This window comes from Scyliorhinus canicula, chromosome 16, assembly GCF_902713615.1.
Source record: "Scyliorhinus canicula chromosome 16, sScyCan1.1, whole genome shotgun sequence".
NCBI classification, from domain to species: domain Eukaryota; kingdom Metazoa; phylum Chordata; class Chondrichthyes; order Carcharhiniformes; family Scyliorhinidae; genus Scyliorhinus; species Scyliorhinus canicula.
Window position 1 is genome coordinate 94,967,749 of NC_052161.1, and position 13,751 is coordinate 94,981,499.

A 13,751-nucleotide genomic window follows, 5' to 3' on the forward strand; every position below is an offset into this window, starting at 1 on the left:
ATACTCTTTATACTGATTCTTACATTGTTGATGAGCAAGGCATTTTTCGATCGCTATTTCTAACGTTAAATCCTTTTGTCTCAGTAATCTTTCTCTGAGGTGCTCATCTCTGATCTCAAACAATTTGGTCCCGAATTGAAGAATCATGCAGTGTTGAAAAGTTACAGGATTGTGCTGGCAGTCTTAGATCTGTTACAAAGCGATTAAAAGATTCCCCTTTGTTTTGCAACCTTCAATGAGAAATGAAGCTTTCAAAAGTCTCATTAGTCTGGATCTGACAGTGGTTGTCGAATTTGTCAAGAATAACATCAAACTAAGCTTTGTCCTATTGCATGTTGAACTGCCATCGTTAAAAGCAGTGCGATTTTGTGAGCATCGGTTGCGTGAGTTATATCTGATGCTTCCAGATAAATTTGAAAATGCTGTTTAAACAGCTTCCAGTTTGCATTCAAATTACTGATTATCCTTGGGTGTCGAGGAGCTTGAGATTTGTCCATTGAGTCGTTTGTCTTCAAAGGTTTTGTTTCTGCTTCTCAAGTCGAATAGCTGCTAAGAGTTTCTTCTTTTTCTAATCTTACTATATTCCTCTAGCTAGTTTACTGAAGCCAAAACCTGGTACCATGTTATATTACTTGTTTGTGATATGTTGTTACACTTTGCGTTACACTTCCAGAATGGTCTGATGGTTAGATTCAAAAGAAACTACCAATCCTCAACTTAAAGCAAATAGATTTAATTGAATAACGAATTAAATAATGTTGAGTTGAATTTGTTCACTTTTGCAGAATTATAACTGGTGATAAAGTAATTCAGAATAAAGTATTAACTATATTTAATTACACAGCTAACTAAGCTGTTATCTCTCTAACATTCTGCTGTCTAGTCATTTGCGGTTTGAAGAGACCCAGGGGCCAGGATTCTCCAAAATCCCGGCCGAGTGTTGATGCCGGTGTCAAATCCGGCGCGAGCCATGGCGGCGTCAACAGGCCTCCAGGCCTCCTCTTCTTCGGGGGCTAGAACGTCAGCGGAGTGCTGTGCGCTGCTCCAGTGCCAAAAGCTGGCCCTACACGGCCGGCACGGGTCCGCGCATGCGCGTCAAGGCCGTCTCCGTGCCAGCGCATGTGCATGGATGCTGTTTCCGCGCCAGCCGGCAGGCAACATGGCGGAGCCCTACAGGGGCCCGGCACGGAGGAACATAAGCCCCTCCTGGAATGAGAGTGCCCGCCGATCTGCAGCCCCTGATCATGGGCCTGGCCACTGTGGAGGTACCCCCCACGGAGTCGAATCACCCCCGCCCCCCCCCCACCAGTATGGCCCCCGCAGCCAGAACGCCGAGGCCCCGCCAGGTGGGACCATATGTAAACCACGCCGGCGGGACTCGTCGGAACTCAGCGGGCACTTGGCCCACCGAACACGGAGTATTGCCATGGGGCCCGCTTTCAGTGGCCCCCAACCGGCAGCACGGCGACTGCGCGGGCGTGATTGCCGCCGATTCTCTGGTCGCCGGAGAATCCATGGCCCAGCGTCAGAGCAGCGTGGCGGGATTCTCGCTCCCTCCCCGGCGATTCTCCAACCCGGCGCGGGGATCCCGGCCAGGATCTTTTGAGTCTACATATTTATACATGAATCTAGTGCTGCCATTTAGTGGTTGTCTTACACTATGATGTAGTCATTCACTCTTTATAAAGCTCTCTATATGCATATCACTACTGTGTGGGCTCCTCATGTCCTTATTAAACTGAGGACATAAAAGGTGCAATGTAAATACAAGAACTATCTCAGCTGGACTGACTCAGCCTCTCACTTTACCTGCTTTTGAAAAGCTGTGGAGTCACCAAGACCTAACAATGTCGCAGTAATGGTGCCTAATGCAGGGTTCACAGGTCTTCAAAACTTAGGCATGATTCTCCGGCCTTGTTGCGCTCTCACTCAATCGTGACGAGGCCAGTGAATAACTGGAGAGGCCAAAAATGAGATCCGCGCCAGGCGCCAAACAGTTTGCGATGCATACCAACCCGCTCCCATAGACGAAATCGGGATTTCGCCGTAGCGTGGCGAGAAATCAATTTTCACCTATTAAGCTCCATTTCCATACAATCAACGGGAGCTAATCCATACCCAAAAGCCTCCCATTCAGCGTCCTCCGAAACAAGTGGTCACGCTGGCACCAATTAGTACTCCTTTTGAAAAATGTGAACCTGACAGAATGGCTTCTGTGGGGAGCTGAGGAGGTGAGTAGCCATCTTTGCTCACAGGCAAAGAGCCCGGGGGTGCTGGGCTTGCCACACTAGTGGTTGGCTGGGTGTTGGGTACCCAGCGCAGGGTTGGCTGCCATGGTGCTTGGGTGGTGCGCTGGGGTGCAATCGCTCAGGGCACAATCATGCCAACCCCTGGATCATGTGTATCTTGCTGGGGATAGCCCCTGTCGCTGCCCGTCTGCTCCAACGACCACCAATAACTCCCACTGACTGCCAAGGCCTCTGGCTGTGCAGCTGAAGGCTATAGCCTCTAAGGAATTGGCAATCGTGGTTAAGTGAGCACTTCACACATGCCAAGTGAATTCCCATGGGTGGGCAGACCATGTAGCATGTGGGAGACATTGCCTAGCATCCCAATCACACCTTGATGCCTGGCTCTCCACTGCGGTCGCCACGCTAGCAGTGTTGGCCTCGGTGCCTAGCATTGTCGGCGCCATCTCCTGCTCCCTTAGCCTGTGGGAACCTGATTAGGTTTCAGGACTGAAACTGTCGGCACTGCCCAATCTGAAAACTGAACCGGCTTGATTATACCCAGGACTTCCAATCTTTTTAGCTCTGCTTCAAACTTCTGGTGCAATGTGTACGGCACTGGTCTGGCTCTGAAAAACTTTGGCATCAAATCTGGATTGACAAATAATTTGTCCTTTCTGCCCTTAATCCAGCTCAATTCTTTGTGAAAGACGTCTTCCTACCTCCTCAAGTCATCTTGGAAGACACTGTCAGATATTTTGAAGATTTCCAGCCAGTTGACCCGAATCTTCTGTAATCAGTTTCTTCCCAACAGTCTGGGTCTATGTCCTTCCGCAACAACCAAAGGCAGATTCGTATCCTTCCCTCTGGAGGCCACTGGGGTTTTGGCTGACCGAGGATCTTCAAAATCTCCCCAGTGTATGTCGAATGTTTGGCTGTAGCACTCATCAAGCTTCAAGATTGGGGGCTGGATTCTCTGATTTTGAGATTAAGTGCTGACATCGGCGTGGGAACGGTGACATTTTACGCCCGGAAAAAATGGCGCAAAACCTCCACCAATCCCCTGTCTGAGTGGGGGTGGGCTAGCAGGCACCCAGCGTAAAGCCCCCGGCTTTAGCTGCGAATACGGTGGGAGAATTGCTGGGTCCGTGGCCGCGCATGTGCATGGCGGTGGCCTGCAGCAGCCGCGTCGTGCAACATGATGCCCTGATTTCTTCCCGCTCCTTGGGTTCTGGTTCTGATCTGAGGACTGTGTCTGGTTCTGAGCTTTGCCTGTTGACCCCACTATAGGCCTTGTGGCCGTACCACCCATACTTGGGTAACCTCCCCTTTAGCCATGCTTTGGAGCTCAGTGCTTTTCCCAATGTAATTATGTCCCTGCCAGTAACTATGGTCACTGCCAGAAGCTTCTTTAGCTATTAAGGTAATGGATCCCACAAACCAACCGATCAGGCAACATGTCACTAAGCACGGTCCCATGCTCACAGCGCTAAGCAAGCTAATGAATCCTGACTATGAAAGCTGAGACAGACTCTTCATGGTCCCTCACCACAGAATTAAATTTAAAATGTTGGAAGATAATCTGGGGCCTTGGTTTGAAATATTCTTTAATCAATTTCACTATCTGGGCAAAGATCTTTGAGTTGAGTGTCTCCGACGACATGAGGTTCCAAATCAAATTGTACATTTGGGACCCGCAAACTGTCACAAGTATCACCTTCTGCTTGTCCTCACCTGTGATCTCCTTCGCGGTAAAGAAGAAAAGGAGTCGTTCGATGGACTGATTCTATGACTCGACCCTTTGGTCAAGTGGGTCTACTTTCCCAATGATGGTCATTTCTGGGGGAAAAGAATAATATCTGGAACCCATGACCAGTAACATGGAGTTTCTTAGGTGGATAATCATGCTCGTTAATGACTGATCACCAAAGAAGAATAAGAAGAATAAGAAGAATGCGATCAATCATTTATTATTATGGCCCATGGCCTGCTGATAAATGCAATTACTAGTTATGTGCTGTGCTTGTAGGTTAATACAGGAACTGGTTGTTACTGCTGAAATATTATCTACTGACAAAAAACTGATACAACACCAATTCTTCCTGAACAGGAATTACAAATCCCCATCATTAAAGCTGAGAACATAAACTGAAGGATTTACTATCCTGGTAAAATAGATCATTTTTAAAGGAGCTTATGTTTTCCAATATTCTGTTTCTATCCTTTAATATTTATGAATGAGCCTGCAGAGTTATATAACCTTCACAAAGAACTCAATTAAGTCAAACTAAAATATGAATGGCTTTTTCTTCGATTCCTCTTGTTATAAAATATTGTGTTTTGTGGTTCTGCATCGCCATTTTGGACACACCGTGTGCCTGTGACTAGCTTTGACTTCGAGCCCTAACCCAGGCTGAGCTTTAATTCTGGCTCTTGGGCCTTTTCTAATCAGATACCCTGACCCTTGTGGCCCAGCACAATGTTACACTACTCATTTCTTCTGTTCGGACCAGGCAGCAGAACCGTTACGTTATTGGACTCGTAACCCAGGGGGCTGGATTAATGATTCGGAGATGTGAGTTCACAATACCAAGTGGATAATTTAAATTCAATTAATTAACACACATGTGAATCATGGTGGCGAGGCTGAATTTATTTTCCATTCCCATCTACCCTTGAGAAGGTGATGGTGGACCTTCTTCCTGAAGTGCCGCAGTCTGTGTGACTAAGGTGCTCCCACAGCTGTTAAATAGGGAGTTCCAGAGTCGTGACTCAGTGATGATGAATTAAAAAGAATCATAAATTGGTAAAACAAATTGCTTAATTTCTTTTGGTTTCAACATTTTCTGGTTTCTGCACAGCTGCGTTTTCATTTTTACTGAGTTTATTTTTAACTTGATTGTATTTCAGTTGCAGATACATTTATTTTTAAACTCCTAATACTCGCTGATCTCCTGTGGCAGGGAGAAATGATTGTTTGTAGTCTTGCAGGAAAAGGAGGTAAGAGGGTGAAGGATTAATCAACCAGAGAGAGTAATTCAGTCTCCATTTTCAGGTCTTCCACTCCAGGTTTACTTTCATATTCTCATTATAAACTCTTATGCAAATGTCTATAATAGAAAGTGCCTACATAAAATTGGCAGGCTATAATTGCAGCCTGTTCCCAATGCTGCAGTGCCACCCCTGGTAGGATGGTGTAATTACAGTGTGACAAGTTTACATAGGCAATCGCCATTACAAACACATATGAATTTAGAATGGGAAAAATTGAAAGGAGCTTTAAAACTGGGATATTTATTATTGATAGCTTCACCCAGAAATGAATGACATAATCTCTAGGTGCACTTTGTGAATTTATTTGGAATAGTTTGAACCACTCTGGGGTGTTCCAGTTATTTCAGAATTGGTTTCTTCCTTGGATAGTTTATCTCTGTCTTATCTTTGGGCAGCACAGTGGCACAGTGGTAGCACTGCAGTCTCACGGCGCCGAGGTCCCAGGTTCAATCCCGGCTCTGGGTCACTGTCCGTTTGGAGTTTGCACATTCTCTCCGTGTTTGCGTGGGTTTCGCCCCCACAACCCAAAGATGGGCAAGGTAGGTGGATTGAACACGCTAAATTGCCCCTTAATTGGAAAAAATTCATTGGGTACTCTAAATTTATAAAAAAAAGAATTAAAAAAAATCTCTGTCTTATCTTTAACTACATTTGCATGTGGACAAATGATTTGTCGTGAAATTTCTTTTTTTTAATAAAGTTACAGTACCCAAATTTCTTTTTCCAATTAAGGGGCAATTTAGCGTGGCCAATCCACCTACCTGCACATCTTTGGGTTGTGGGGGCGAAGCCCACGCAAACACGTGGAGAATGTGCAAACTCCACACGGACAGTGACCCAGAGCCGGGATCGAACCTGGGACCTCGGTGCAGTGAGGCAGCAGTGCTAACCACTGCATCGTGAAATTTCTGCATTGATTTATTGAAGAAACAACTTCAAATGAAAATTTAAATGAATAATTCATTTAAATCTCTTCAACTTTCTGATCATGAAGGAATTACATCTGCACCTGTCACAAACATCAGTGAACTGTTCTCTTTCCGTAGATCAGGGTGGTTCATGAATGATTACAGACTGTTTCACCTCAACATATATTGACATTGGATTGAGTCGATGGTTTGTTGACATTTCAGATCTGGTGGAAAAGGTCTACAAACTGTAAGTGTTGTTTGATCTGTATGACCGCACACGTGAATAAGTGAAAACGCATGCCATTATTTAGGATGGTGGAGTTTCCCTTCCCACTGTCCGATGAGTCAGTTGAGAACACATCTGCGATGATACTTCCTGCTCAACAACCCAGTTAACACTCCAACAAACGTTCATTGACAAGAGGTGGGGCTTCCAGCCCTACTCGTGCGGAAGTCCCGCCCTCAGAGAGCTGCGAGCCAATCAGTTGGGCATAACGGGCATGAGGTTATTAGTGGAGAGATCTGGGGGGAGGGAACACCTGCAGGATCCTGACCTTATGGGGGATACCTGTGTTAAAAGGAAGCTGCTGAAGGTGGCACCCCACCCACCACCACCATTTTACCTGAGACATGAACATGGTTCATTTTTGACCTTCCCCCCCTCCTCCCTGAACTCCTCCAGTCAACCTGCAAATTCAGGCTCAGCGGGGATCGGCCCTTATGTGATCAATAATTGGCCAATTAAGGGCCTTAATTGGGGCAACGGTGGGTGGGCCAGCCGGTAAAATTATGAAGAGTTCAGAGTGAGCTGTTGTTAAGTGGAAAGACCATCCAAGAAATCTTACCGTCATCCCCTGTCTGCAAATCTGCTGGCAGGTTGCCCATAAACTAACGGCTGCAGTCTGTGATTTCAGATACAATGCCCTCAGTAACATTCGTGCCACAGAAGTGCCAGGCAATGACTATCTCCAATAAGAGAGAATCAAATCTTTGCCCCATTGACATTCCAATTACCATCACTGAATCCCTCACTATCAACATCCTGGGGATTGCCATTGACCAGAAACTGAACTGGACCAGTCCGATGAATACTGTGGCTACAAGAGCAGGTCAGAAGCTAGGGATCCTGTGGTGAGTAACTCACCTCCTGACTCCCCCCAAAGTAAGACCACCTACAAAGTACAAGCAGGAGCACAATGGAGTACTCTCCACTTGCCTGGATGAGTGCATCTCCAACAACACTTAAGAAGCTCAACACCATCCAGGAGAAAGAAACCTGCTTGATTGGCATCCCTTACACAAACATTCACTCCTGTACAACCGATGCACAGTATAACAGTGTGTACTATCTACAAGATGCACTACAGGAACTCACTAAGGCTCCTTGGGCAACATCTTCCAATACCATGACCATTACCATCTATAAGGACAATTGCAGCAGACACATGGGAACACCACCACTTGGAAGTTCCCCTCCAAGTCACTCACCATCCTGACTTGGAAATATATTGCCATTCCTTCACTGTCGCTGGGTCAAAATCCGGGAGATCCCTCCCTACAGCACGGTAGGTGTACCTACACCACATGGGCTGCAGTGGTTCAAGAAGGCATCACACCCCCACCTTCTGAAGGGCAATTCGGGATGGGCAACAAATGTTGGCCTAGCCAGCAAAGCCTATAAAAATTAATTTATAAAAATACTTTGGGTGGGATTCTCCATCTGGCCGCACCCGTTTTCTGGTGCGGCGCACCCCCACTGGCAGCGGGATTTTCCCATTGTGGGCACCCCTACGCAGTCGGGAAATCTGCGGGCATGAGTGCGATGCCGGCGAAACAGAGGAACCCGTCGATATAGAATCCAGTTGCTCAGTTTTTTCTGGAGCCTGGTGAATTGGCTACAGTGGATATTTGGCTGAATCATGTAGTGTTGGGATCATGTTGGGGGGGGGGGGGGGGGGGGGGATTCTTTATGTAACAGTTTGGCTGTGAATAAGTGAAATGAAGAAGACAATGAACAGTCCAGAGGTTAGAATACAGGCCTGTGCTGTTGGACTGAGCTGGATAGGCCAGGATCGTCAGGGTGTAAATTAAACTACAATTGTCCTCTGTGCAGACTCCGAAACTAACCTCTGCAACTAATGGTAATTCTAGCAGCTGTGAAGATTGTCGACTAGAAAGAGGCTGGATGTTTGTTCAAGAGAATTCATTATTTAAATGTTTCAGTATGGAGGATTCATTTATTGCCACTTTGTGTTTGCTGAAATATGTTAAAAAACTGACAACAATAAGATGAAAGTGATAAATGTGACCATTCACAATATGGTGCCATTTACCTTCCAGAGGATTTTACGATGAACTGTTTAGCAATAAAATCACCATAAATAAGTCAGCTGCTTTTTGCAGTGACTGCTTTTGCAGTTCGATGGAGGCTTTAATTGCTTTGCACACTTATCCAACTTCTGTTTCAAATAAATAATGATAAAGTGTTGATGTGTGTGAGTATTACATGTAAGCTCAAGATAGCAACAAACAGCAACATATCCAGTGGAACAAATGGATAGGGATTGGATTTTAGAGTTTGGAATTTAGAAGGAAGAGTAATAACTGTGTGCAGATAATGAAGGAAATTAATAAATGGAAACCAGCAAAGTACTCAACCACTTAATGGGCGTAATTCTCCATTTGGGAGACTATGGTCTGGATTCTATGATTTCCGACACCGCAATTGCGTTTGACGATTGGCCAGAGAATCCGTTTTCATGCTGAAATCGGGGGGGCGGCATTCGTTTTTCAGACTCTCTGCCCCTCAAAAACGGCATCACCAGTGAGTGCGCCACACGCTTTTGGGACGGCTTCAGGACGTCACCTGAGACCCTCCCTCGATGCCACACCCCGATGGACCAATTTCCCGACGGCGTGGGGTGTGTGTGCTCACGGTTTTCAGGGACTTTGCGTGGCAGCTGCGGACTGTGCAGGCGATGCCACAGTCGGGCGTTGTTGGGAGCCGTTCCGTTGACCGGGGGGGGCTTCGGACGGGGCTGGGGGGACTGGTTGGGGGGTGGTCCGGGGGGTGGCAAGGGAGCTGACGGGGGCGCACTATCTGGCCGGCGCCATGTTAGATAGTGCAACTGCTGTACATTGGCGCCATGGGCATGCGTGGCCACGGACCCGGAAATTCTCCATCCGTATCTACAGGTAAGCCGGGGGCTTTACGTGGCACGGCTGCCAGCCCCTCCACCGGGCAGAGCATCGGTGCGGGGGCGCCACCGACTTTTTGGTTGTACGACTAGACACATGCTCCAGACATGAATAGCGTGTAATTCTCGTTCTGGTTGGGACCTCTATTCAGGGAGGACATGCAAATGGCCAGAACTTCAAGGAATTCCCTTTCACACTGGCATCTGATTCACTGGGGTCGGAATTGACGCTGGAGAGCCTGACAAACTGAAGCTGCTTTACAAGGACTCCACTCACCACACACACTCATTCCAGCTAAGAAGGTGGCTCCATGGAGACCTGCTCCACACTCCCTGGAGAGTGAGCTGGATAGAATGCTGGGCACTGTGGAGGAGAGGAGGGTCACCCTCTTCCCCAGGGTGAAGTGGAGACTAAAGCCAGCTGTAGTCAACGGCACCTGGGAGAAGCTGGCAGAGGCGGCCAGCGATGCCAGCCAGACCAGGAGGACTGGAACCCAGTGCCAACAAAAGATGAACGGCCCCCTCAGGGCAGTTTGGGTGAGTCACCACCTCTGTGCCCCTGGCATCACTACTGTCCCTCTTTCCTCACAACACCCCCTAATCCCTTAAAGACCAACCACATGCCATCTGCCTGCATCTTCCTTACACCTCACATTCCACCAAACTCCAACACCTTTATTGTACTCTCTAGCCAGTTGCTTTGCATACACAGCCTTGCCTCCCAGCATCTCACAATGTCCTTTCTTTGTCTTCTAGAATAAGGTAGTCCTTAACAGAAAAGAGCGGCAGAAGACTGGAGGGTCATCCCTGACTTGCGCATGCAGACCCCTTCGGAACAGAGGATGATGGTGCTAGCGGGTGAGGCCAAGAATTGGGTAATGGCTAACATGGAGGTCAGCATGTGCCAAAAAGTGAGAGCCCAATGCAACGCTGATGCCCCTATAGAAAGTAAGTTACCCCTCTCCCGCATTCCACTCTATCCCAAGACCCCACCATGTCTTTTGCAGATCACCAACAGATGAGGCTGGGCCATCATAGAATCATAGAATTTGATGGCAGAATGAGGCCAATCAGCTCATCGAGTCTGAGTTTGCACATTCTCCCTGTGTCTGATCGCGTTTCACCCCCGTAGCCCAAACGATGTGCAGGTTAGGTGGATTGGCCACGCTAAATTGCCCCTAAATTGGAAAAAAAATAATAATTGGGTACTCAAAATCTATTTTTAAAAAATGATTGCTGCATGGGCGTCATTAAAATGGGTCACTGCATCAGTCTGGGGCCTCTGGACAGGTGTCATCAGCCATGACCTCAACAGGTAACTCTTGTCGATCAAGATTTAACCTGGAGGAAGCGCCTCAAAGTTGCCGGGAGCCTTTGAGTGCACCAGGATGCATGTGTTTGGTTGGCGCGCTACCTGTGAATCGGGCGCAGACATGCAGGATGTGCAGCTGGTGGTCACACGGGAGTGGAACCCCTTCCTATTGAAGAAGGGCACCCCCTGATGAACTGTTGTTCGTAGGGGGACGTGTGTTGTCGATCACCAGCTGGAACTGGGGCATACCAGCGATGGCAACAAGTCCTAGTGTGCCTGGTCTTGACTGGAAGATTAAATAGTCCGAAGCCCAGGGCACTTGGGGAATCCGTCACATCACGGGTGAAATATGTGCAGATGTCTGAGAGATCTCAGACAGGTCCCCGTTCAGCCCCTGGAAAGACCCAGAGGCATAAAGGTTCTTGACAGCCACCCGGAGCTCCTCCAACCCCCCATGGTGCCAGGTGTATAGGCAGCTCCTCGAAGAACAGGTGCCGATGGTATATGTGTGCTGTGATGCAGTGCCTCTTTTGCACCTCCTCTTCCTATATTTGTTGGATGGCCGGCACTTGAGCCTCAGCGGCTGGCTCCTTCTCTCCTGGGGCAGACTCCTCCCGTGCAGGGTCCTCCCTGAGAAGACCCTGCTCCTCTAGCCTCCATTCATCAGCAACGGCAGCTGCAGCCAGATAGACAGCAAGCATAGATGGCTGTACTCCAAAATTCATTCACTGCAGGGGGGAGAAAAGAGAAGACATGTTAGCAAGGTGAATATTTCCTTAACCATCAAAAGCTACCAGGTTACATAGTCACTCTGAGCTGTGCTGCTGCGCCACCCTAAAAATGTCCCCCCCACAACCCCATCCCCACCCCACATCCGTTCTTCTTCTTAAGTTGCCTTTCACACTGCACCCCTGCCCCTATCAATGAACGACACCAGGCCTGTGATGTGGGGAGCCTCTATCCTCACCACCCAGCCCTATCAACAGGGTTGCCGGTTGCTGCGGCAACCCATGTCAGCGATAGACTATGCGACTCCTGTCCTGTCTCCCCAGTGGGGTCGACAGTGGGTGTCCTCATTGGGTGGGCTTGTGTTATTCCGTCAGCAGGGTGGCACCTTGTTGTGTTGTGGAGAGGGTCACTGTATTACCAATCACCTCCATGCTTAGAGGCTTGTGTGCTGGCAGGTCCTACAGATGAGAGTGAGCGAGGGAAGTGTGCGTCTGCTGCAGTGTAATGTGGCTCCTGGGTGTGACACACAGGATGTGAGAATCTGAGATGGATGGGAGCAGGGGCGCAATGGGCGGCAGGGCTTGGAGACAGATGGTGATCCCGCCTGAGGGGTGGGCTATCTGATAGTGTCAATGGTGAGCCTCTGAGAGGGGCAATGCGCCAGGGTGGGTGCCAAAGGCAATGGTGAATCTGTCCTTCGTTTCGGGTAAGCTCTGCTATTCCCCTGCGGGGTCATCATATTCTGATGAGTGCACTGAGGAGCTGCAGCACCTGGCGGCCCACTGATTGAACTTGGCCAGGCCCATCCCCTTGATGGGTCAGTTGGGGTCTGAGGGTTTCCAGGGGGATGGGCCGGGTGGGCTCCCAAATGACCAGAGTGTCTGTGAACATTTAGAGGACACAGTTAGCAGTGAGCAGTGTGAACAGCAAGGGGCCTGTAACTTGTGCCAAATGGGTGCGTTTAAAACAAATACGCAGCAATCAGCCAGGTCCCCCATCCCCCCACCCCCCACCCGATCCCAAGCAGGACACCCCAAATGCACAGACTTGACACCGGATCTTTTCCCACTACTCCCTCCCGCAGCAAGCCCGACAATATTGGAGTTTTAAAGATTTTCTTACTTACTCCCTCCCCCTCGGCAGCCATTACGCACAGGCTCTGCTTGTAAATACTTGCACCAATTTGCGTCCGCGTGACTTCCGCCAAGCAGGGGAGAAGCATCATGGAGGGGTGGAGCAAACTGTGTCCAACCCGCTGATGAGATTTAAATCCATGCAAATAACTGTTTTTCATGGAGCTGCCGGCATGAGGCGCAAACTTTGATTTTGCCGTCACCGCGGGGACCAGAACATGGCATCGGAATGAATGCCAGGCTCAAAACCTGGGGCGAAATTCTCCCCTACCCGGCGGGGCGGGGGGGTCCCGGTGTAGCGGAGTGGCGCCAACCACTCCAGCGTCGGGCCTCCCTAAAGGTGCAGAATTCTCCGCACCTTTAGGGGCTAGACCCACGCCGGAGTGGCTCCCGCTCCGCCGACTGGCGGCAACGGCCTTTGGCGCTACGCCGGCCGGCGTCGGGGCTGGCTGAAAGGCGTTCACCGGCCGGTGTGAGTCCACGCATGCGCCGGAGCGTCAGTGGCCGCTGACGTCACCACCGGCACATGCGCGGTAGGGGGGGTCTCTTCCGCCTCCGCCATGGTGGAGGCCGTGGCGACAGCGGAAGAAAAAGAGTGCCCCCACAGCACTGGCTCGTCCGCCAATCGGTGGGCCCCTCGCGCGGGCCAGGTCACCTTGGGGGCACCCCCGGGGTCCGACCGCCCACCGCCAGGGCCCCAGGGGCCCGCTCACGCTGCCAATCCTGCCGGCACAGAGATGGTTTAAACCACGTCGGTGGATTTGGCCTGTCAGCAGCGGGACTTTGGCCCATCATGGGCCGGAGAGTCGCCGCGGGGGGCCCGCCGATCGGCGCGAGGGTCATGCCGACCGGCGGGGCGTGATTCCCGCTCCCGCCAATTCCCGGGTGGTGGAGAATTCCGGCCACGGCGGGGGCGGGATTTACGCCAGCCCCGGGCGATTCCCCGACCCTGCGGGGGGTCGGATAATTCCGTCCCTGATTTTTTTTCAACTTTGTGCAATTCTCTGCCTGATCGCGATTCACACTTCTGGAGTCGCGAGGCAGGAAAACCAGCCCAATATTTTTCAAATATGTGAAAAGGGTTTAAGCCTCCTGAAAGTACCAGGTAAAGGAAAATCTAGTCTATTTACAAACGTATAAAATTGGAGCAGGAGGAAGCCATTCGGCCCTTCGAGCCTGCTCTGCCA